This window comes from Pteronotus mesoamericanus, unplaced genomic scaffold, assembly GCF_021234165.1.
Source record: "Pteronotus mesoamericanus isolate MK-2021 breed Mesoamerican mustached bat unplaced genomic scaffold, CSHL_Meso_final scaffold_118, whole genome shotgun sequence".
NCBI lineage: Eukaryota > Metazoa > Chordata > Mammalia > Chiroptera > Mormoopidae > Pteronotus > Pteronotus mesoamericanus.
Genome location: NW_026555301.1, coordinates 10,404,523 through 10,429,305, shown reverse-complemented (window position 1 = coordinate 10,429,305; position 24,783 = coordinate 10,404,523). Strand labels below are relative to the sequence as shown.

The window sequence follows — 24,783 nt, the reverse complement described above, 5'->3', positions numbered from 1 at the left end:
ATTAAAGTGCCATGTTGTTCTTGTGTTAAAGTTTAACTTTGTTCATATTAATTGAATAACTATATACACTGATTAGTGTTTTCTGTTTTGTTTATTAATAATATAAATGGTAACTCTTAGAAAATATTATTTGAATGAGTTTCTACTAATATATACAGAGTTCTAATTCAAAGAAAACAAAGTTCACTTCAGATGATGTCATGTGAGAGAAGTAATAACAATATTTTTGTTTGTTGATTTGTTTAGTATGGCCATTCTGACCAGTGTGAAGTGGTATCTCATTGTGGTTTTAATTTGATTGATGGCTAGTGATACTGAACATCCTTTCATATGTTTCTGTGCTCTGTGTATGTCTACTTGGAGAAGTGTTTGTTCATGTCCTTTGCCCATTTTTTAATTGTATTGTTCATCTTCCTGGAGTGGAGTTGTCTGAGTTCTTTATATATTTTAGAGATCGAACCCTTGTCTGAAGTATTATTTGCAAATATATTTTCCCACACAGTTGGTTCCTTTTTCATTTTGCTGATGTGTTCTTTAGCCATGCAGAAGTGTTTTAGTTTGATGTAGTCCCATTTGTTTATTCTTTCCTTTATGTCCCTTGCTCTAGGGGATATATCAGTGAAAATATTGCTGCGTGGAATATTTGAGAGTTTCATGCCTATGTTTCGTTTTAGGACTTTTACAGTGTCATCACTTATATTTAAGTCTTTTATCCACCTTGAGTTTTTTTTTGTGTATGGTGTAAGTTGGTGGTCGAGTTTCATTTTTTGGCATGTAGCTGTCCAGATCTCCCAACACCATTTATTGAAGAGGCTATTTTATCATTTTATGCTCCTGCCCCCTTTGTTGAATATTAATTGACTATAGAGACATAGGTTTATTTCTGGGCTCTCTATTCTGTTCCATTGATCTATGCGTCTGTTCTTATGCCAGTACCAGACTGTTTTGATTACAGTGGCCTTGTAATATAGTTTGATGTCAGGTATTATGATCCCTCCTACTTTGTTCTTCTTTCTCAAAATTGCTGTAGCTATTAGGGGTCATTTTTAGTTCCAGATAAATATTTTAAATGTTTGTTCTGTTCTGTGAAATATGTCATTGGTATTTTAATAGAGATTGTGATGAATCTATAAAGTGCTTTGGGAAGTATGGACATTTTGATGATGTTAATTCTTCCAATCCATGAACATGGTATATGCTTCCACTTATTTATGTCTTCCTTAATTTCTTTCTTCAGTGTTGTGTAGTTTTCTGAGTACAAGTCTTTTACATCCTTGGTTAAGTTTATCCCTAGGTACTTTATTTTTCTTGTTGTTATAGCAAATGGGATTTTTTCCCTAATTTCTGTTTCTGGTATTTCATTGTTGGTGTACAAAAATGCCTTTGATTTCTGGATATTGACTCTGTATTCTGTTGCTTTGCAAAATTCACTTATTAAGTTGAGTAAATTTTTGGCAGAGTCCATAGGGTTTTCTATGTACAGTATAATGTCATCTGCAAACAATGTATTATCAATGAGGTGTGTCATGGAAGCTGGATGTAGTTAGATCTAGAATTAGAATGACTGTGAGGAAATGCCCAGATGATCTGACCTGATCCAGGTCTTTTCTCAGAGGCCAAGTGGGGACAGTCACAGTTACAAGGTCTCAGGAAATGAATGGACCTTCCATAACCAAATGGGCAGTCCACAGGAATTAAAATGGTAGCCAACTGGACATGTGCATAAAGACACACACACTACACTATTTTCAAGGAACAGTAACCTATAACTCACTTTGCTCTCCAACTCTCTAGTATAAACTAGTTTTAAAGGCTTTCAAAAAAATGACTACATTATATGTCCATTAGAAGAACTAGACCTCCAGCTGTCTTCTAAGAGTAGAGGCAGGTCAGGTAAATCAGGGGTTCCCAAATCCCTGGCCATGGACGAGTACTGGTCTGTGGCCTGTTAGGAACTAGGCCACACAGCAGGATGTGAGCAGTGGATGAGTGAGCAGGACTTCAGCTGTATTTACAGCCACTTGCATCACTTGCATTACCACCTGAGCTCTGCCTCTTGTCACATCAGTGGCAGCATTAGATTCTCATAGGAATGCAAACCCTACTGTGAGCTGCACATGCAAGGGGTCTAGGTTATGCTCCCCTTATGAGAATCGAATGCCTGGTGATCCGAGGTGGAGCTGAGGCAATGATGACACTGCTGGGGAGTGGCTGCAAATACAGATTATCATTAGCAAAGAGGTTCGACTGCACAGAGACCATAATAAATCATTGCTTGCAGACTCATATCAAAACCCTGTCAGTGAGTGGCAAGTGACAATTAAGCTCCAAGTGAATTGAAGTACTTCAATTATACAGCTGCCTCTGGTGGCAGGCTTTAAGTCAGAATCTGATACTTATTTTAGTCTGCACATGGCTCACCCATTATTTTATTTACCACTTCAGCCCATGCTTCTTTCCTGTACTGCGCACTTGTCTCAGTCACAGTTTTGGTAAGCCCACAAACTAACCATAGCCAAAATGAGTAAAAAAGAAACATCCCTGGAGAACTTCTTTGAAAAGGGAGAAAAACCCAATGATGACAAAGCAGAAGACTCTAAGACTGCCAACAAAAATACAGCTACATTTAAAAGAAAATACCAAGTGTCTTACTTAAATTGTGGGTTCATTTCAACAGGTGAGTCACATTCTCCAAACCTGCTTTGCATAATATGTGGTGACCGGCTATCCAATGAAGCCATGAAACCTTCAAAACTGCTTTCCCACATGGAGTCCAAGTACCCTGCATTAAAAGAGAAGCCTTTGGAATTTTTCAAAAGAAAAAAGTGTGAACATGAAGAACAGAAGCAATTATTGAAGACCAACACTTCCTCAAATGTGTCTGCACTGAGAGCACCATTCTTAGTGGCTAATTGCACTGCTAAAGCTAAGAAGCCCTTCACTCTTGGTGAAGAGTTGATCCTGCCTGCTGCTAAGGTAATTTGTCATGAACTTTAAAGAGAGGCTGCAGTTGAAAAGGTGGCATGTGTTCCTCTTTCAGCTAGTACCATAACTAAACAAATTGATGAAATGGCAGAGGATATTGAGGCACAGTTGTTAGAGACGATTAGAGTCACTGTGGTACACAATCCAGGTTGATGAGACTTCCAATGTTGACAACAAGGCAATGATTCTTGTTTTTGTGTGCTGGATTTTTCAGGAGGATGTGCATTAGGACATGTTATATGCACTTTTGTTGCCAGCCAACACCATAGCTGCAAAACTATTCAAGTCTTTGAACGATTATATATCAGGAAAACCAAATTGATCATTTTGTGTCGGTATATGTACAGGATGGCTTTCTATTTCACTACTTGGGTCAAAGAGGTTGCTTCTGAATGTGAGTCTACACACTGTGTCATCAATAGAAAAATGCTGGCTAGCTGAAAAATGTCACCTGAACTTAACGAAGTTTTGCAGGATGTGATTAAAATTATCAACCACATTAAAGTACATGCCCTTAACTCATGTTCATGCAGCTCTGTGAGGGGACGTATGCAGAGCACACATGTCTTCTCCTATGCACAGAGGTGAGATATCTTTCTAAAGGTTGATCACTGCCAGAGTTTTTGATTTATGAGAGCTGCCCCAGAGTTTTCTTTTAGAAAAATAGTCACCCTTGGCAACACATTTCAGGGACACAGAATGGGTCACAAAACTTGCTTACTTGTGTGACATATTCAACCTGCTCAATGAACTCAATCTGTCCCTTCAGTGGAGAATGACAACTGTGTTCAAGTCAGCAGATAAAATGGCTGGATTCAAAGCCAAACTAGAATTATGGGGGCAATGGCCGAACATTGGGATTTTTGACATGTTTCAAACATTGGCAAAGATTTTGAAAGAGACTGAGTCTGGATCTTCTTTCTCCCAGATGGTACATGTTCACCTATCTCAGCTTTCAAAAGAGTTTGAGCGCTTCTCAACCAAAAAGACTCCTGAACTGGGAAGGAATGTAACTGCTACCCATTTTTGCATAAATCAGGCGAATTGACTTTATCTGTGCTAGAAAAGAATCAACTGCTTGAGAGCAAATGATGGTACCCTTAATAGTATGTTAGAGACAACTTCAAATTTCCATAACTTCTAGATTAAAGTTAAGGCAGCATATCCTGAGATTACCACAAAAACACTGGAAAGCCTGCTTCTTTTTCCAACATCCTATCTTTGTGAAGAAGGGTTTTCAGCAGTCACAACAACCAATATGGGATTATGGAGTAGACTGGGCATAAGTAATATACTTTGGAGCCAGATAAAGGCTTACATGGTTGAATAGAAAAATAATGGTGCCTTCTTTCCCTGGCAGGTGATGCTGGCTGTTGGCTAGGGGCTCAGCTGCTGTTGTTACCTGGAGCAACTACAGAAGCCCTCCCCCCCTATACACTGAGGCTGGGCTTTCTACATCATGGAAGCTGTGTTACAAGAGGGAGTGTCCCGAGAACATAAATTCCAGGGGACTCAGGTGGGAGCTGTAAAGCTTATTATGGCTTAAGCTTAAAAGTCCCACAGTGTCATTTCTTTCTCATACTATTTGTCAAGCAAATTACTAAGTTCAGTCCAGATAGAGGGATGAGGGGGAAGCTTAGATTTCGCTTTTAGATGGGAAAATGCAAGTTCAACTTTTAGAAGAGTGTGGCTGCTACACGGTGAGGTGAGGAGGCAGCAAGAAAAGCTGAGGTTGAGAACATTTTCTCTTATCCTCTCATACATAGTGATTATCCAGACCACTCCTTATAATTTGCATCCTGGCAACTGCACTGCAGAAATTAACTGAAGCTAGAAATGAATGAGAAGAATAGCCTGTGGTAGGATCATTATTCCTTCAGCCTTCCAAGATTGGTGTATGTTTCCTTGACTGTCCCAGCCTATGCCTATGAACACTGAGGAAAACCCTGCTTGTGTGACTCCTCCAGGAACAATCAGGGACAGGGGCTCTGCTCTCTGCCCTAGCTCTGGGTGCATTGTCTGGGTTCTGCATTGTATCCCTGGGCTCCAAAGGGGAAAATATGTTTATGTTTGGAGTCCACATATGAATCCATGGAGTTTTTCTTGGACTTCTTCATATGTCCCTTGCTCTGTTCTTCTGTTTCTCTGGTTTCATTGCCTATTGGTGGAACCCAACAAGGAGAATTGATGGGAATGGTGAACAGAGGTCTTTTTCTCCAAGGAAACTGGCCAGGATGAGAATGCAGAAGCAGCTACACCACTAGTGGTGCATTTGGAAAACACCTCTGTGTTCATATCCTCAAACTTATTTTGGAGACTTGGCCAGAGACCACTCCATATAGAAATTTTATATGAGCTCTGTCTCTCAACCTGAAGGTGAGTTTCTTCTTTTTGTCTGTAAGGGCAAGCAGAACATAGTATCACATTCATAACTTAAGACCTGCTGCTATTCCTGGAAGGGTACTGCCTAAGCATAGGTTGTCTCCATGGATAGGGACTGACAAGTATGTGGTTGCTCAGGATGGACTAGGGTAAAAATAGAGCTAAGTCTCTTCCAGGAATATGATCATGGAGTAGGGGCCATGGGTGAAAATCCAGCATCAGGAGCTGGAGCACACGCAGGGCCTAGGGGCTGGAACATGGTAGCCCCATGGGCAGGAAGGGGCAGAGTGTTGGAAGTGTGGTCAACAGGCAAGCAGGACCTGGCAAGGCAGAATTTCCAGTGGTTCCAGGGTGCCATGCAGGAGCTCAGCTACTGGTTCTTGACCCCTGGGTCAGCTTATGAGAGAGGAAAAGTTCCGCTGAACATCTAATTGTTGCAGGCATATCCTCTGTTCTCAACAACTACTCTTCAGGGTACTGTTTCAGTCTCTTTTTACTGCAGGAAGATGCAAAGGGGCAGGAGAGGGAGAGGAAAAGTGACTATCACTTAAAAATATTGTCTAGTTCAAGATAATTTTCAAAATAAGAAGTATTATTTCTGCCCTAGCTGGTGTGGCTCAGTGGATTGAGCACCGGCCTGAGAACCAAAAGATCACTGGTTTGATTCCCAGTGTAGGGCACATGCTTGGGTTGCCAGCTAGGTCCCCCAGTAGGGGGCGCATGAGAGACAACTACAAATTGATGTTTCTCTCCCTCTCTTTTTTCCTCCCTTCCCTTCTCTTAAAATAAATAAATAAAATCTTTTTTTAAAAAAAGTATTATTTCTATTTTAATCAATGTGGAAATTGAGGCTAAGTAATGCTTATGACTACTCAGCTGTGAAGTACCAGTGTCCTGCTAAGAAGGCAGGACACTTCCTCTTCTCCCTCCCACACAGGGTCTTAATACAAGACCTGGCCTGATGGCAGGACAGTGGCGTAAGTTCTTTTGATTTAATTTTAGGATTGGTTTGTAGCCTCTGGGGCAAAGGAGGTTAATGAGCCTGGTTGTAGGCTTGGGAGGAGGGGAGCAGACGTAGAGAGAGTAAAGCAGGGGTAGGCACAGGTAGCACTGGGAGGTGCCAGTTCTGAGCCTTTGCACCACAGATGACTCTCTGTGGTCCACCATGTCCATGGCTTCAGTTTCATGCTGAGTCTCCTCACTAGGGCAGCAAATGATGAATCAATAATCTGACAGGAAGGCCCCCACCCCATTCACCCATGCCAAAAGCTATGTAAAGCACTGAAAACTATGTAGTTAACTGTCAATAAATGCTGGAAATCAGTAAGTTCTTTCTCATTTCTGGCCATCACTTTGGGACTTAACATCTCAGGAAAATGACCCCATGACTGACATGTAAATTTCCCTATCACTTTACCAGAGAATTTGGTTAATTTTTTTGAAAACACAAAGTTAGTTTTCTCAATCTCAGGGGAAAATAACTTGAGCTATGCTTTTCAGAAAATTCAGCTTCGACTAATACCAAAGCAAGTTAATGGATGTTTTCTCTCATGTCTAGAAAGTATTTTGATGGCAAATTCTGAGTTTGGCTTAAAAAACATGATTAACAGTTAGAAGAGGGTTGTGGATTATGTATAAACTCAGGGACTCACCTATTGGGGGGATATATGAAGGTGATAAAGACAAGACAAGACCTTTAACAAACTGCAAATTACTCTTCTTAGCTTTTATCTCCTCAGTGGGGATAAAATTCAGTGCAAGACAGATGTTGTAGCTGCAAGGTGGAGATACAATTAAAAATCCAGGGCCAGATAGCAAATTAGAGCCTTGGGACTATCAAAATCAATCAAGATTTCTTTTTTTCCTCCTTTCTCCTCTTCTTCCCTCCCTTCTTTCTTCTTTCTAAGCTTCTTTTCTCCTTTTATTTTCTTTCATTCTTTTCTCTTTCCTTTTCTCTCTCTTCTTTCCCTCTCTTCTTTCCCTCTCTTCTTTCTCATCCCCTTTTCCTCTTTCTTTCCTATCTTGTTTTCTTTCTTGTTTTCCTTGTCTTTCTCTCTGTCCTTACCCCTCTTCTTACTTCTGTCTTCTTTGTCTTGGCAGCTAATATTCTGGTTAGTGGAAGAAGAACCATCAAACTAACAAAAACAACTAAACCAACTGAGAGAAATACACATGTCTGTATAACCTCAAACTAAAGGGCAAAGCATTAATTACATTTGTATTTTATGAGAAAAGAGCATGTGGTCCCAAAATCCAGGGAATGCACATCTATCTTCTAGAATAAAGAATAAGAATACTTGCTCTGCCCTGGTAGCTAAGTTGGTTAGAGCATTGTCCCAATATGCCAACGTTGCATATTTGATCCCTGGTCGGGGCACAAAGAATCAACCAAGGAATGCATAAATAAATGGAACAACAAAAATTGATGTTTCTTTATCTCCTCTCTTCTCTCTCTAAAAATCAATAAATAAAAAAACCTAAGTGGAAAAATACTATTAAAATATTTAATAACTTTAAGTTAACATGCCAGCACATTTTTATTCCTTGAGGAAGTGAAGAGATAGATGCCTGATTTGGCAGCCAAGAGGCTGTGGACAAAAGTGTTCGTTGGCTCAATTCCTTGGAGTGAGGGTGAGCAAGGCACTGGGGAAACTCAGAAGTGCAGGACCTTTGGATGTCTGCCAAAGAGAATGTGTGGAGTAGTGGACAGAGAGGCTTGGTTACCATTTTCTCTCTTTCCTTCATGTGATTTGCAACCTCGTTGCTATGATAACCTACAAAGTTGTCAGTACAATCTAAAGAGTTATCATCACAGTTTACAGAGTAACCACCAAAATCTGCAGAGTTAGTTAGATGGATTATAAAGAGATATAAAAGCAGAGTTACAGAGAGGGAGTTTAATGCAATTTATCTAGATGGCCCTATTTTTATTTTGTAGCTTGCACTAAGTTAAGAGTTGGTTGATTTCCATTTACCTGTCCTTCATCCATCTTATAAATATTTTAAGCATCATCAGCTTAGGATCCAAAAGAAAACAAAACAGCATGATGAAAAAAGACCTCATGCCTTAAAAATTTGGACTAAGCCTCAAGAATTAAGAGGATATGAACAGAAAAGCCTTTGGGGAAGTAAGACAGCAGAAAGAGGGGGATTTGAGTTGAAAGGACTTGAGATGCTAAACCCGTCTGTCCTTCATAAGAAGCTATCTGTTCATATTTTTAACTACAGACCACCATGCTTTATAATGCATATATTTATTTGTCTGCAACCCTCCCACCAGTTTTGTTAAGCTTTCTTTTTCAAGGAATTTGCCCATTTTACCTGTATCAATGTCTTTCCATATGCATTTTCTCTTTTATGCAGATTGGATAATATCTACTAATAATTCTTCAAGTTCACTGAGTGTTATCTCTGTCATTTCCATTAAGCTGATAAATATTTCCATTTTTTAATTTTAGGTGTAATATTTTTGAGCTTCAGAATTACTCCTTAGATTTTTTAGTATTTGTTATTCTTCTGATGAGAATTCCTACCTTTTTATTTGCTAGGACCTTGTTATTTATTATTCATAGTTATTGTAGCTGTTTTTAAATCCTTGTCTGCTAATTTTAACATCTGGGTCATATCAGGGTAGTCTCCATTGTCTGTTTTTTCTCTTACTAGTGTGCCACACTTTAGGACTTCTGGTAGAGATGGATGCATAGGTAGATATGCTTTGCTCCCTTGCATAACCAAAAGGACAATGACAAATTTAAAAACTAAAAACAACCAGAACTGTCAGAAAATTAAACTATATGAAAGTCCAACAACCAAAGAGTTAAAGAAGGAATATTCATCCAGACTGGTGGGAGGGGTAGAGATGGGCAGATGGGATGGAGAAGACAGAAAGGCAGCAGACAAGGCAGTCCCATGTTCACATGTGGACAGACGGAGGAACAACTGGTGAGTGAGACAGACTGTGCAACCCAGGGTTTCAGTGTGGGAAAAGAAAGCCTCAAAACCTCTGGCTGTAAAAACCTGTGGGGGTTTCAGTGGCAGACCCTGTACTGCAGAGTCCTCCCAGTCACCAAGGATGAAATAAAGAGTCATTCCAGACACCAAGTGCTGTCAAGTAAAGGAGAAGTTGATTCCTTCTAAAGGAGAATGCCCTGAGCCCCTCTCTGAAGTGGCTTTTATTGAGAATTATATACAGCATGCATGCAAAGCTTATTAATCAATGCCTAACGGCTATATTTACAGAAAACAGATAGAGATCATAGATAACAATTGAAGGAACACAGAGATTTGCCTCAGGTCAGGGTCTGTTAGACATGCTGATGTCAGATGGTTGTTAAGGTATGGCTCCTGAATTTAGGAATTTACTCCTTCTGTTGGGAGCTTGAACATATGGTTTTTCCTTATCAGGGCAGTGCAAAGCAGAACAAGCTTCAGTGGATACAATGCATTCCTTAGGCCAGATTTCCCATGGGAACCCTCAGTGTTAGCATTGGATCATGCTTGCCTCCAGCATTCCCAGTTTTCTGGTTGAGACTTACAGGCCCCTTTCAAGACCTGGCTCATGTGGGGCTGCAGTTCCTGATACCGCAAAGTGGTCCCCAACAGTGGCGGGAGAAACTGCCAATCTCACAGGAGAGTTTGTTGGAGAGACTCACAGGATCCTAGAACATACTCAAACCCACCCACCCAGGAATCAGCACAGAAGGGCCCAATTTGCTTGTGGGTAGTGGAGGAAGTGCCTGAAAATTGGGTGAGAGGTCAGCAAGAGACATTGTTCCTCCTCTGACCCTTCCCCCACATACAGTGCCACAACGCAACAAAGCAGGTTGCCTTGCCCTGGTGAATACCTAAGACTCAGCCCCTTACAATGTAAGAGGTCTGCTGAAGCAAAGAAATATGACCCAAATGAAAGAAAAGAACAAAACTCTAGAAAAAGAACTAAGCGACAAGGAGATAGCTAACCTATTAGAAGCAGAGTTCAAAACACTGGTAATCAGGATGTTCACAGAAATTATTGAGTATGGTTGCAAAATAGAAGAGGAAGCGAAGGCTCTGCAAAGTGAAATAAAGGAAAATATACAGGGAAAAAACAGTGAAGGGAAGGAAACCAGGACTCCGATCAACAATTTGGAACAGAAGGAAGAAATGAACATTCAGCTGGAACAGAATGAAGAAACAAGAATTCAAAAAAATGAGGACAGGCTTAGGAACTTCTGGGATAACTTTAAACATTCCAACATCTGAATCATAGGCGTGCCATAAAATGAAGAGGAAGAGCAAGAAACTGAAAACTTATCTGAAAAAATAATGAAGGAAAACTTCCCCAATCTGATGAAAGAAATAGATTTCTAGGAAGTCCAGGAAGCTCAGCAAATCCTAAAGAAACTGGAACCAAGGAGGAACACACCAAGATACATCATAATTAAATTACTCAAGATTAAAGATGAGAGAATCTTAAAAGCAGCAAGAGAAAAAGAGAGTTACCTACAAGGAGTTCTCATAGAACTGTTAGCTGATTTCTCAAAACAAACGTTACAGGCCAGAAGGGGCTGGAAAAAAGTAGTCAAAGTCATAAAAGGCAAGAACCTACACCCAAGATTATTCTATCCACCAAAGCTATCAGTTAGAATGGAAGAGCAGATAAAGTGCTTCCCAGATAAGGTCAAGTTAAAGGAGTTCATCATCACCAAGCCCTTATTATATAAAATGTTAAAAGGACTTACCTAAGACAGAGAAGAAGATATAAAACTATGAACAGTAAAATGACAACAAACTCACAACTATCAACAATTGAACCTAAAAAACAAGAACAAAAACTAGCTAAGCAAACAACTAGAACGAGAACAGAATCACAGAAATGGAGATCACATAGAGGGTTACCAGTGGGGAGAGGGAGAGGGAATAATGGGGGAAAAAGTACAGGGAATAAGAAGCATAATTGGGAGGTACAAAGTAGACGGGGGAGACTAAGAATAGTATAGGAAATGGAGAGGCCAAAGAACTTATACATACAACCCATGGACATAAACTAAATGGGGGACAATGCGGGTGGGAGGGGGAGAAAGGGCAGAAAAAATGGGACAATTATAATAGTATAATCAATAAAATATACTTAAAAAAAGCCTATATCACACTTTCTAGTTTTTTTTATATGTCACATATTAGTTTGTGTTCTGATCAGTGTGAATGTTCTGTTGTGGAGACTTTAGATTCTGACATATTTCTCCAATGAGTGTGATGTTTTGTTTTATCAAAATTAATTCGGTTGGTGTTAAACTTCAGACTATTTTGGACAGTATCTCCAATCTCAATTTAGTTCTTTCCTCTTTAACTGGGCTGCTTGCTCCCTCTGCCCTTGCTAGTTTGTAGTGGCCAGAGTTTTATATGCACTTCTCTGGCTCTGTCCTTTCCAGAATCCTCTTACTCACTGTCCTCACTAGTAACCCTGAACTTTGTCCTCTGTTTCTTCAGTCAGAGAGAAGAGATTTGGTCTGTGATCTGACCTCAGGCTAGAAGTCATTAAAACTAGAGCTTGCCCTTTGCTTTTCCATTCTTCAAGTACCAGCCCATTTTTCTACCCTCATTAGTGCCCTTGGGCCGGCCTTCCTTCCTTTCTTCCATTCCTTCCTTCCTTTCTTCCATTCCTTCCTTCCTTTCTCCCTTCCTTCCTTCCTTCCTTCCTTCCTTCCTTCCTTCCTTCCTTCCTTCCTTCCTTCCTTCCTTCCTTCCTTCCTTTTTCTTCTCCCCTCACATCCCCCTCCCTCCCTCTCTTTCTCTCTCTCTCTCTTTCTTTCTTTATTCTTTCTCCTCTTGTATTTTGTCCAGTGGTTTATAGTTATCACCTGCCTGAGTGATTTCTGGTGGGAGCTACCTGGAGGGGAACTCTAGTAGAAAAAAGTAGCTCTTACAGATTCATCCACAGCCTTGCCTTTCTTGGGTTTATATCTGAGTCATAGGGAGAGGATGAACTCAAACAAAACTGCAAACAAAACAAAAACATAAAGTCTGCTCTGTGGCTTTTGTGTTTGTCAATACTGGGTTTAAGGTAGCATTTCAATGGTTCATAGATGACACAGTGACAAGGAAGACTGCCTGAGTTGAGGGGCCTCTCTGCAAAGCCCTCAGGATCCACAAGCCTATGGGCATCAAGGACTCCAAGGAGTGCAGGGCAACTCTGGTGCCTTGTAGTCTTCCTTCATGGAGTACGGGACACTGGTGGATGTCAAGGAGATGCATGAAGGACTGATTCAACATGAAGCCACCTTTATGGAATCTTGTAACTACCTGGACCAGACTTCATGGTTGAGCAGGGAGTTCAGGCTGCAGTAGCAAAAGAAAAGGGAGACTTAACTGCTGTCAATGTGACAACATGTTTTTCTTTTTTAGTGTGGGAATAAAAGAATTAAAATTATGTGTTATGGCTGTGAACACAGTCTCAAGTATGGCCCATACCAAAGAGAGATGGAATCTCCATCCTCCAAGGTCCCCAGCCAAGGTAGCACTGAAAAACACTGTCCCATGTCTACACACTCATAAAGACCTTTGTCATGGGGACTAAAATACCAGCTTCATCTGTGGCAGCTAGGGAAATATCCCTTTGGAGGTACATGGATCATTTTATTCTTTAGATGTGAGAGAGCACATAATCTGAAAGTTGACTGGAAAGGGTAGGGATTAAGGAAAGAAACTAACATTAAAAATGTATGTTAAGCCCTAGCTGGATGGCTCAATTGGTTGGAGCATTGTCCCATACACCAAAAGGTTGTGGTTTCGATCTTAAGTTGGGGCATGTACAGGAGGCAATTGATTGATGCTTTTCTCTCACACGTCAGTGTTTCTTTCTCTTTCTCCCTTTATCTCCCTCTAAAATCACTAAACATATCCTTGGGTGAGGATTAAAAGTGCATATTAATACCTATTCTACCATGAGCTGGGATGACCCTGTGAATCATGAGGTATCAGGGAGGTCTGACCGGATCACTGGGGTGCGGGGATAAACCCAAAAATGGCATGAGAGGCTGAGCCTCCCCAGAGAAAGGAGGTGTTGGAGGCACACCCAATGTAGTGGATTGAAGCAGCAGCTGGCCAAAGAGCCAGCCCTCCTGAGGAAGTGTGGGACCCCTGAGTGGGGCTGGGAAGTGCTGAAAGTAGCCGAGGATCAAAACCAGAGTTGGGGCATGATTCCATACCACTGAGGGAGGCAAGAGTAAACAACTAATACAGCTTGTGACATTGCTTTCACAGAGCCTGCATGGGCTGTGGGGGCTGAAAAGGTCATAACGCATGTAAAAGCCTCCTACCCACTTCTGGATGATGGTGGCCAGAGGAGGGATAAAGACACTGTGCAGGCTGATGGACAAGATAGATGTGGGTCTGGAACTGGCTTGGCATTTGGACATTCCCAAGCACATAGGATTTTGGGAGAAAGATTTAAAATGGTGGGAGCACAGAAGCTCATTCTCTCTTCCTCTCCCCTGGTCAGGATGAGGCATGGAGCATTCACGGGACCCAGCAGACTCTGGGCCCCGCTCAGATGCTCTTTTTGAATTCCCCTTGCTTGCATGGGTGGTAGGGATCAAACCTGTGGAGGCTGAGTACCATGCAAAGACACGTGTCCTGCTAGTGGCAGACCCATGTGATGCTGGGTCCCACATGAAGTTCTTGCCTTGTCTTGCTTCCATGGTCTGGAGCAGGCTCTTGTGGGATGTGCACCTCACCAGTAACAGTCCCAGGTGGCGTGCTGTGGCTCTGTGTCACATAGCATGGGTCTTGAACTTCTCCCCTCATCTCACTCCAAGAGTGATGCACAGATACATGAGCTAGGAAAGTTCACCAGCACCAAAGGTGCAAGCAGCCCTGGATGCTGACGGTCCAGCTGACTGAACCCGTTGCACAACTTGCTGCAGTGGTCTGGCAGTGTGACTGTGCCCAAGGATAAGGAGGAAGCTGTGACAAGGCAATGGAGATGCTGGCCTTACAAGTGGGTGCTCCAGAGAGAGAGAGAGCCCAGAGCTGGAGAGATGGAGACCCTCCTTGAAGCAGCCTTGGGCTCCAAAGGGGATAAGAATGGAGAGGGTATCTCTAAGCATGGATTTGAATTTCATTCTTTTTGGGAACAAGGGGATTTCTGTGTTTTGCACAAAGGAATGACTTGGATTAGGGGAGAAGCCAGCACCCCCTCAAACTGGGTGCCCTGTTAATAAAAACCTTTTTCCTGCCCCATGAATCTCTGTTTTATAGTTATGCATGGTGGCTGGTGGCCAAATCCCATTCTTCCCTGTAACAATGAGGAATTGGGATATTTCTTTTTTTTTTTGAGTTAGGTGGTACTGTCTTGGAGAGTTAGTGTTTGTCTTTAGAAATGTGTGTTTATATTTAATTTTTTTCAAAAGTGGATAGAGGTACAAATTGTGGTATTTGAAGAAAAAGCTACTATTGAAGAGAAGGGAGAATGCTGGGGACATGAGAGAAAGGTAAGTTCCTCTTGGACTATGTAAACATGAGGATTCACAATTCTCCTTTCACAATTAGATTTTCCCCAGTTGTTCAGTAAAGACTTCTATGCATGGTATAGGCATAGAAGGGAGGAAATGCTAGAGTGTCAAGCAGGGTTTGAGTGGAGTAGCAGAACTGTAGGACTTTTTATTACAAGGGAAAAGGTATCGGAGTCCACCATTGTGGGGCTGGCTAGGCAAGTGTGACTTCCTTGGGGCAGCTGTCAGGAAGGGCAGCTGAAGTCTGGGCCTTGTGGATGTTCACACATGGAGTTTTGTGTTCTTTAGGGAAGCCTTGGCTCTTCTCTGAAGGTCTGTCAGCTGACTGCATTGTCTAGTCAAGATTATCTTGGCTGATTATCTTCACTTGAAGTCCATTTATTATGGACTTGAGTCACATCTACAAAATACCTCCACAGCAACATTTTAGATGAATGTTTGAATAACTTTAGCTTAGAGGCCAGTCAAATGGACACACCCAAGGCCATTGCAGAATGTGGGTTCCACGTTTAAGGCTTGCCCCATGCTGCCGCCACTACCCCCTGCCTCCCCTGCCCCGCCGCCACTGCAGAAGCTGCTGCCAAGAGAACCTTGAGGGGTTGCAGTTTCCATGGTGCAGCCTCAGCCAGAATTGGTGGTGGTGGTGATACAACACAGCTTGGGGAGGGACTCATGGCCTGGAGAAGCAGTGGGCAGTTAGGGAGATGTTCCCACATAACCAGGCTGTGTGATCCATCATGGGAGGTGGGGTAGATGGAAGGAACTGACACCGATTACCCTGGAAAGACTAAAGAATCCTGGGGAGATGCATCTGTTTTATCAATAGAAACTTGACCACTGGGAAACATAAGTTTGACTTTACACTTGTAGGGGGGCCCCTGGAACGAGGTGCAGGCATGGGAGCTGTAGGAATCCTCATAAGGTCACCTTGACCTTTCCTCAGTTCTTGCCCCAAGCCCTGACTCATCTTCATGGGAGTGTCTGGCCACAAAATGTTCCTTTCTCTCATGGCCCATATACCTTTCAAACTGTGCAAAAAGAGCATTTTTCAGGAACCAAAGAGATCCAACCTCATACATGATGTATTCTCTATAAATGCCAAATTCACGTCTGTCAACAAAGTTACAATAAATCTCTCACACACCTGTGATGGCTGCAGGGCAGTAAAATTTCTAATAACATTTCATTTTGGAAGTTATGCTCTCTAGGCTTAACACCATGGAAATAATGGAAATTAAATTCTTTCCCTCTGGTCTCTGACTGCCTGGCTTGCACATCCTTAATTAGTTATTTTTTTTTCCTTTCTCTCGAAGAGGGAAAGTTCCAGTGGTTGCTTCTTTTGCCCTTCTGTTCAACTCTAACCCCTGCCTACCCTCTGGGTGTTTCACAACCTCTCCCTTTGAGTAGTACTTCGCCCCTGCAACTGGATATGGACCAGTGACCACCAATTCATCAGTAATAAACCTCCATAGCAGCAGGAACAGCAAGGTTGACTTACTAGGAGCCTAGATCTATGTAAGTAGCTTAGGCACGCAAGTCACTATAAAAAAAACAAAACAAAGCAAAAGCCTTGCCATCAGTTTTCCTAGACAGATTGACTGTAAACTGGCTTCAGTCGGGTTTTATCTTTCCTAAGAGAAAAGCATGCAAACCTCCGGAAGAACCTATATCTCTTCCATTGGCCTCTCACACATCTGCTGAGGGCAGGGTATATATCAATCAATTTCACTTCTAGCATCTCTGCTGTTTGTACTAGCATTCTGGCAGTTCTTCATGATGTCAATCAGTATGTGTCCAGCACTGTGTCCATGGGGAGACTGAAGATGACACTATGCCTTTTCTTCTATGACCAGGTCCACAAACCCGTGGGCCAAACCTGGTACACCACATGTACTAATATTTAATCATTTTCCTTTTATTGGACATTTATTTCCAATATTTTATTATTATAACTGAGACTACATGGAACATAATTATACATATATAATTTTGTTTAAATTATTTTTAATAGAAATTAATGTATACAATTTTAATCTTTATACCAAGAGTATATAAAAGCAGTAATTTCTTCATGAAGGTTACTCATATTGGCTATTTTTTATTTTCTTTCCTAAAGGATAAATATTCTGACCTTGTAGATAAAGAACTACTATTTAGATGTATTTATAGATTATTACTTGTCTACACATTTTAAGAATTTTAATATATTTACATTACTTTTTTTTAATTGTGCAAAAGACAACCTACAATTTACCATCTTAAAATTTTTTTAAGGTTTTTATTTATTTTTTAGAAAGAAGGTAAGGGAGGGAGAAAAAGGAGGAGAGAAACATTGATGTATGAAGTACCCATTGGTTGCTTGTTGCACACCCCCAACCCGGGACCTGGCCCACAATCCGGTCATGTGCCCCCAACTGGGAATCATATCGGTGACCTCTCAGTTTGCAGTTCAGTGCTCAATCCACTGACCCACACTAGCCAGGGCCATCTCAACCATTTTTAAGTGTATAGTTCAGTAGCATTAAGTATACAGACATTGTTGTGCAACCAATCTCCAGAACTATTTTATCTTGCAGAACTGAAGTAAAAAGTACCCATTAAACAAGAATTCTCCATTTCCTCCTCTTCTCAGTCCCTGACAACCACCATTATACTTTCTGTCTCCATAAATTGGGTTAGTCTGGGTACCTCACAGAAGTGAAATCATACAATAACTGTCCTTTTGTGATTAGTTTATTTCACTTAGCATAATGTCCTCAAGGTTCATCCATGGTGTAGGATGTGTCAGATTCTGTTCTTTTTAAAGCTAAATAATATTTCATTGTGTGTAATATGTATTAATTTAGGTTTGCCATATTTAGTTTATCAAAGTGTCATATTGATGGACATTTAGGCTGCTTCTATCTTTTGGCACTTGTAAATAATGCCATTATGAACACGGCTGTGCAAATATCTGTTTTAGTCACTGCTTTAAATTCTCCTGGGTATATGCTCAGAAGTTGGATTTCTGGATTGTATGGTAATTCTATTTTTAATTTTTTGAGGAAGCGCCATACTATTTTTCATAGAGGCTGAACCATTTTACATTCCCACCATGAGTGTACAAGGAATCCAATTTTTCTACATCCTGACCAACACATTATTTTCTGCTGTTTTCATTTTTTATGCTATAGCAGCCAGGTGATATGTGAGGTGATGCCTGGTTTTAAAAATAAAGTTTTACTGGAGCACAGCATGATCATTTGTGTAAGTACTGTCTCTGGCTGCTTTTGTGCTGCAATGGCAGAATTTAATAGGTGGAACAGAGATAGTATTAGTCCCCAAAGTCAAAAATATTTGCTGTATGCTCCTTAACAGGAAAAATGTGATGATCCCTCTTCTAGAGGTTTCTGATACAGTGGAAGTTCTCGGACATTCAGCTGATTCATGAAGTAGTAATAAAAGGGAGTCCATATTGAAGGTCAAAATGCAAATTACAGTGCTCCTTTTCATTGTTAGTGTTCCATTGTGTGAATATACCACAGCTTGTTTATCCATTTACCAGATGATGGACGTTAGATTGTTTTTAGTTTGGAACTATGAATAATGATGCGGTGAATATTCATTTTAAAGTCCTTAGGATTTTTTTCTATGCCAAAATCATGTTGCCACAAATAAAGACAGTTTCCTTCATGTGTATGTCTTTTCCCCATCACCTCATTACAATAAATAGAAACTCAAGTGCAATGTTGAATATAAGTGGTTAGAGTAAACATCCTTGCCTTGTTTTTGATCTCATGGGAAAAGTATGTAGTCATTTACCACTAAATAGGATATTAGCTAAAGGATTTTGTTTATTTTGTTTTTGTAGGTACTCTTAAAATTTGAAGGAATTCCCTTTTCTTCCTAGTTTGCTGAGAGTTATCATGAAAAGATGCTGAATGTGTTCAATTTTCTGGTGTAAAACCAACTTTGCATTTTGGGATAGAACCAAATTGATCATAACAAATTTTATTTGTTTTTTAAATTGCACTGTTGAATTCTGTTTGGTAATATTTTGTTAAGAATTTCTGTGTCTATGTTCATGAGGATATCTTCTTCTTGTCTGATGATTTTGGAATAAGGGTAACTGGGACTTATCAAATGAGTTGGAAAGTAGTCCTTTCTCCTCTATATTCTAAAAGATAATGTATAAGGATTAGTATTTCTTTTTAAATTTTTGCTAGAATACATTAGTTAATATATCTGACCTGGAGTTTTCTTTGTGGGAAAATTTGAAATTAAAAATACATTTTCCTTAGTTGGCATAGGGCTATTCTATTTTTAAAAAAATCTATTGTGACTAAATTTTTGCGATAGACATCTTTTATAGAATTTTTCCATTTCAAATTGTAAAACTTATTGACCTATGTTTATTCAGAATATTTATGACTTTATTATCCTTGTAGTGTCTGTGACACCCCTCTCTCCTTTATGATATTGTTGCCATGTGTTTTCTTTTTTTAATTATTACTGTCACTTTTATTGATATTTTTAAAATATCAGTTTTTGGTCTTTTTAAACATTGTTTTCTATTTCATTCCGTTCTGTTCTTAACATTATTTCTTTCCTTACATTTTCATTGACTTTGCTCCTATTTTCAAGTCTTAAAGATGGAAATTTAGATAATAAATTTTACACTTTTCTCATTTTCTAATAGAGGCAGTTAAAGTTGTCCCCTAAGTATTAGCTTAACTGGATACCCTAAATTTTAACATGACATTTTATTTATATTCAATTCAAATTACTTTTCAATTTATCTTGTGATTAGTTCCTTTATCCGTTAGTTATTTGGGAGATTTTCAGATACATTTCAATTATTGATTTTTTACTTAGTCTTGCTGTGATCATAAAACATACTCTACATGTTCTAATTTCTTCTAAATTCATTGTCTTACTTTATGGCTTGACATGTCTATCTTGGTGAGTGTTCCACTTGAAAGTAGGTGTATTTTGTTGTTGTTGGGTGGAGTATTCTTTACACATCAATTAGGTTAAGTTGTGGGGGGGAATGTTGTTTAGACCTTTGATACTCTTACTATTTTTTTCCTACTAATTCTGTCAGTTACTGAGAGAGCAATATTGAAATATTCAACTAAAATTTGTTTATTTCTCTATTTATCCTTTCAGTTCATCAGCTTTTGCTCCATGTCTTGGAAATATGCTATTAGAAATATGGATCTTTATAATGGTAATATTATACTATTATATTAACCTTTTAATCTTTATGTAATGTCTCTGTGTTTCTTGTAATTCTTGTTTTTTTATTATCTTTTATGTCTGATTTTAATATAATCTTTTCAGCTTTTTAATGCTAACTGCTTATATGGAATGTATTTTTGTATGTTTTTACTTTTAATCATTTGTGTCTATATTTAAAGCTCATGTTTTTTAGAGAGCATGTAGTAGTATTTTAGTTTTTAATTCATCCATAAGTTTCTGAATTTTTGATTGGAATGTTTCATTTATTTATATTAGATTACATACTTATGAAATTGTAACATTTATTTAATTTACTTATATGTTTGATTGTGTGATATGTATTAATTTAGGTTTGCCATTTTGCTATTTTTTTCTATTTGTCTCATCAATTCTCTGTGCATCTCATTTTTCTTTACTGTCATTTTTTGTGTGTTAAGCAGGTTTTTAAAAATTTGTTGACCTTTTAACTAAATTTCTGTGCATTAATTTTAGAGGTTTCTCTAGGGATAAATGAGATTCTTTAACTTAAATTAAAAAATAATGTTAAATTATTTCTGTTAAAATATAGAATCTTGCAATGATATTGTATATTATATTTACATAAATTATAATTCCAAAAATTCAAAAATATAGTATTATAAATTTTACTTTAAATATTTAGAAAATAATATAAAAATAGTCTTTTAAGTTCATCCTGTGTATTATTATTCATTTCTGGTGCTCCTTCCTTATGTAGATCCAAGTTACTTTCTGGTGTCATTTCCATTCAACCTGAAGAACTTTTTAAAAAAACACATTCTCTATTTTTATTAATCTGAAAATATCTTTATTTTATCTTCATTTCTGATGCATATTTTTACTTGATGCAAAATTCTTGTTTAACAGTTTTTCTCTCAATACTTTAAATACATTACTTCAATTTTTCTGGCATTGATTGTTTCTGATTTGAAGTCAACTGTTAATCATATCATTGTTTCCTTATATGTTGTCATTTTTTCTATTACAATAATTTTTAATTTTTAATTATAGCTGATATAAAATATTATATTAGTTACAGGTATACAACCCAATAATTAGACATTTATATAACTTACAAAGAAATCACTCCAATACATCTGGTACTCATCTGACACCATACTTAGTTATTATAATATTATTATTATTATTTGCACTTGTGAGAATTTAATGAATTCTTCTCCATGTGGTTTCAAGATAACAGCACACAGGCTCCACCAACACTTCTCATTTTCTCATCATCTCTTCTACTGAAGACTTTGGCCTTCACAATGACAGGCTGCTTTGGGAGTTTTCCTTTCCCCCCGAACTTTGTAGCAGCCTGATCATACCACATCAATGATGGGAGTAGCTCCAGTCTCGTTTTTGGCAGAATTTATTTGTATCTGATCACTGACCAAGGTCCACAGTTTATCAGGATTGACAGTGGTGCAGAAGCTCTGGTTCCTCTTTAAGTGGTCATGTTTCACACCAGCTTTCCCAAAGTGACCTTGGTGATATTTGTCAAAATTGATCCTGTGATAATGCAAGCCATCGGCATTACCTTGGCCTCCTGGTTGCTGTGTCTGCTGATGTAGCCATGGCATGGCTCAAATGGCCTCAAAGTTTCCAGGTCTTCCTCAGTCTGGATGGCACGTTGGTGACTGAGATGCAAGATGGAAACCTCTGCAAAGTCTCACAGTCATTACAACATTATTGACTATATACTCTATGTTGTAATTTACAGTCCTATGACTATTTTGTAAATAACAATTTGTATTTCTTAAACTCTTACCTTTTTCACCCATCCTCCATTATCCCTCCCATCTGAGAGCTGTCAAAATATTCTCTATGTCTATGAGCCTGTTTCTATTCTGCTTGTTTATTTTGTTTCTTAGATTCCCCATATAAATGAAATGGCATGGCATTTGTCTTTCTCTGTCTGACTTACTGCACTCAGCACAATACCCTCTAAGTCCATCCACATTGCTGCAGATGGCAAGATTTCATTCCTTTCTTTTTTTTTTATCGTTCAGTCATATTCCATTGTATGTATGCACCACTTAATTATCCACTTGTATTGATGAACACTTAGGTTGCTTCCATATCTTGGCTATTGTAAATAATACTGCAATGGACATATGGATGCATATGTCTAATCAATCTAGTGTTTTGGCTTTCTTTAGGTAAATACCCAGAAATGGAATTGTTGGGTCCTGTTTTGTCTCTTGTTATAGTCTTTGTTTTAAAGTTTATTTTTTTCTGATACAGATTGCTACCCCAGCTTGATTTTCATTTCCATTTTCCTGAAATCTTTTTCCATCCCTTTGCTTTCAGTTTGTGTCTTATAACCTGAAGTTAGTCTCTTGTAGACAGGATATCTAAGGGTTTTGTTTTGTTATTCATTCAACTACCTTATGTCTTTTGATTGGAATATTTAATTCTTTTGCATTTAAAGTAATTTTTGATAGATATGTGCTTATTGCCATTTTATTACTCATTTTTTTCTTTTTTTCTTTTTGAAGAAAACCCTTTAGCATTTCTTACAGTAATGGGTTGGTGGTAATGAACTCCTTTAGATTTTTCTTGTTTGGGAAGATCTTTATCTGTCCTTCAATTCTAAAAAATACCTTTGCTGGGTAGAGTAATCTTGGTTGTAGGTTCTTGTTTTGCATTTCTTTGACTATCTTGTGTCAGTCCCTTCTGGCCTGCAAAGTTTCTGTTGAGAAATCAGCTGACAGTCTAATGGGAGCTTTCTGTAGGTAACTAACTGCTCTTCTCTTTCTGCTTTTAAGATTCTCTTTTTGTCTTGAACCTTTTGCATTTTAACTATGATATGTCTTGGTGTGGTCCTCTTTGCGTTCATCTTGTTTGGGACACTCTGTGCTTCCTGGACTTGTATGTCTATTTCCTTCACCAAATTAGGAAAGTTTTCTCTCATTATTTTTTTCAAATAGGTTTTCAATTCCTTGTTCTCTCTCTTTTTCCAGGAAGCCCCATGATGTGAATGGTAGTATGCTTGAAGTTGTCTAAACTATCCTCATTCTCTTTTGTATTCTTTTTCCTTTTTGCTGTTCTGACTTGTTTTCTGCTTCCTTATCTTTCAAATTGCTGATTTGATCCTTTGCTTCATCACTCTATTGTTGATACTCCATAATGTATTCTTCATTTCAGTTTTGTTTCCTACCTCTTTGTTGAAATTCTCATTAGGTTCATCTATTCTTCTAAGTTCATCAAGCACCCTTACAATCAGTGTTTTTAACTTTGTATCTGATAGATTGATTATCTCCATTTCACTTGGTTCTTTTCCTGGACTTTTGCTCTATTCTTTAATTGGTGACATGTTTCTTTGCCTCCTCATTTTGGCAGAGTGCATGCCTTTATAAATTTATAAACATAATGTATCTATTAGTTTCCTTTTATATCCTTCAAGTATATTTTACATTGTATTCATAGAACCTTTACACACCATTTTTTAGATGTATTGCTAGGTATCCTAAAGATTTCCTCCCCTGTTCTGCATAATTGAGGGTTATTCTTTTTTTTCCTAATATATCTCATTATTGGTTATTTCTGCATTATAGAAACACTACCGACTTTTATAGGTTAATCCGTTATTCAATTTCTTTCCTAGGTTCTCTTATTATTTTTAGTGGTTCCATGTAGATTTCTTGGATTTTTCTAAATAGACAATCATACCAGTAAGAACAATTTATAAAATCTCTTCACATTTTTTATTTCTCATTTCTTCTATTAACTTATTGCTTCCTCTACTGTATTCAGTACGATGTTTGTTAGAATCATGGATATTCTTGTTCATGACTTTAGTGAGAATTCTGTAAAGTTTTACTATTATGTCTGTTAGATAACCTTTATCCTCCTAAGGAAATTTCCCCCCAGTTGACTAATAGATTATTATAAATGATGAATTAGTATTGAATTTTATTAAGTCTTTGTTTTTTGTTTATATTGTGATCATTTTACTGGGATATACTGTAATGTAGCCATAAAATATTTAATCATGATATACTCTATATATTTTAAAAACATACATTTTTCTAAAACATAATTTCTCTATTATGATCATATTTATTGTAAATGATCTTTCATAATTTTCTTTTCTTAAATTGTCTGTAGTTTTTACTAAAATCAAGATTGTTTAGCCTTATGACATTTTTTACAGAGTTTATTTTTTGTTGTTGAAATACTTTGTGTAAAATAGGAATTTTCTATTCTTTGAAATTTTGGCAAAACTCACATGAAAATGTGAGTTTTCAAATTCATGGTTATTGCTCCATGCTGTTTGCATTTCTTTTCAGTTAAATTTTATAATTTTTATATACATTTTAACAATATTTTATATTTGATCTAAGATTTCAAATATATAAGTATATAATTGCTTATCATATTTCTTATGGTATCCTATTTTTATTTATGTTTCTTTTTTAAAATCAGCTTTGGTAGAGCTTTGTGTATGATTTGATTTTCTTTATAAAAAAACTTGACTTTAGTGTTACTCTTGCATTTTCACTTTTCTTTTCATGTATTTTCACTCTCATTTTTTCTTTGACTTTCTTCAGTTAATTTTTATTCCATTCCTGTCTATTCTCTATTCTCTCTTAAATTAAGTACTTAATTCATTTATTTTTTGTTTCATTAACTGGTGCACTTTACTTAATTCTATACATTTTGATTTGTAGCCATTTTACTT

At 38.2% G+C, this 24,783-nt stretch overlaps 1 pseudogene; it reads right to left on the bottom strand.

Annotated features, from left to right (window-relative positions):
• Window positions 1-21,285: 21,285 nt before the first annotated feature.
• On the bottom strand, window positions 21,286-21,880 carry LOC129081726 (60S ribosomal protein L27a-like; annotated as a pseudogene).
• Window positions 21,881-24,783: the final 2,903 nt, after the last annotated feature.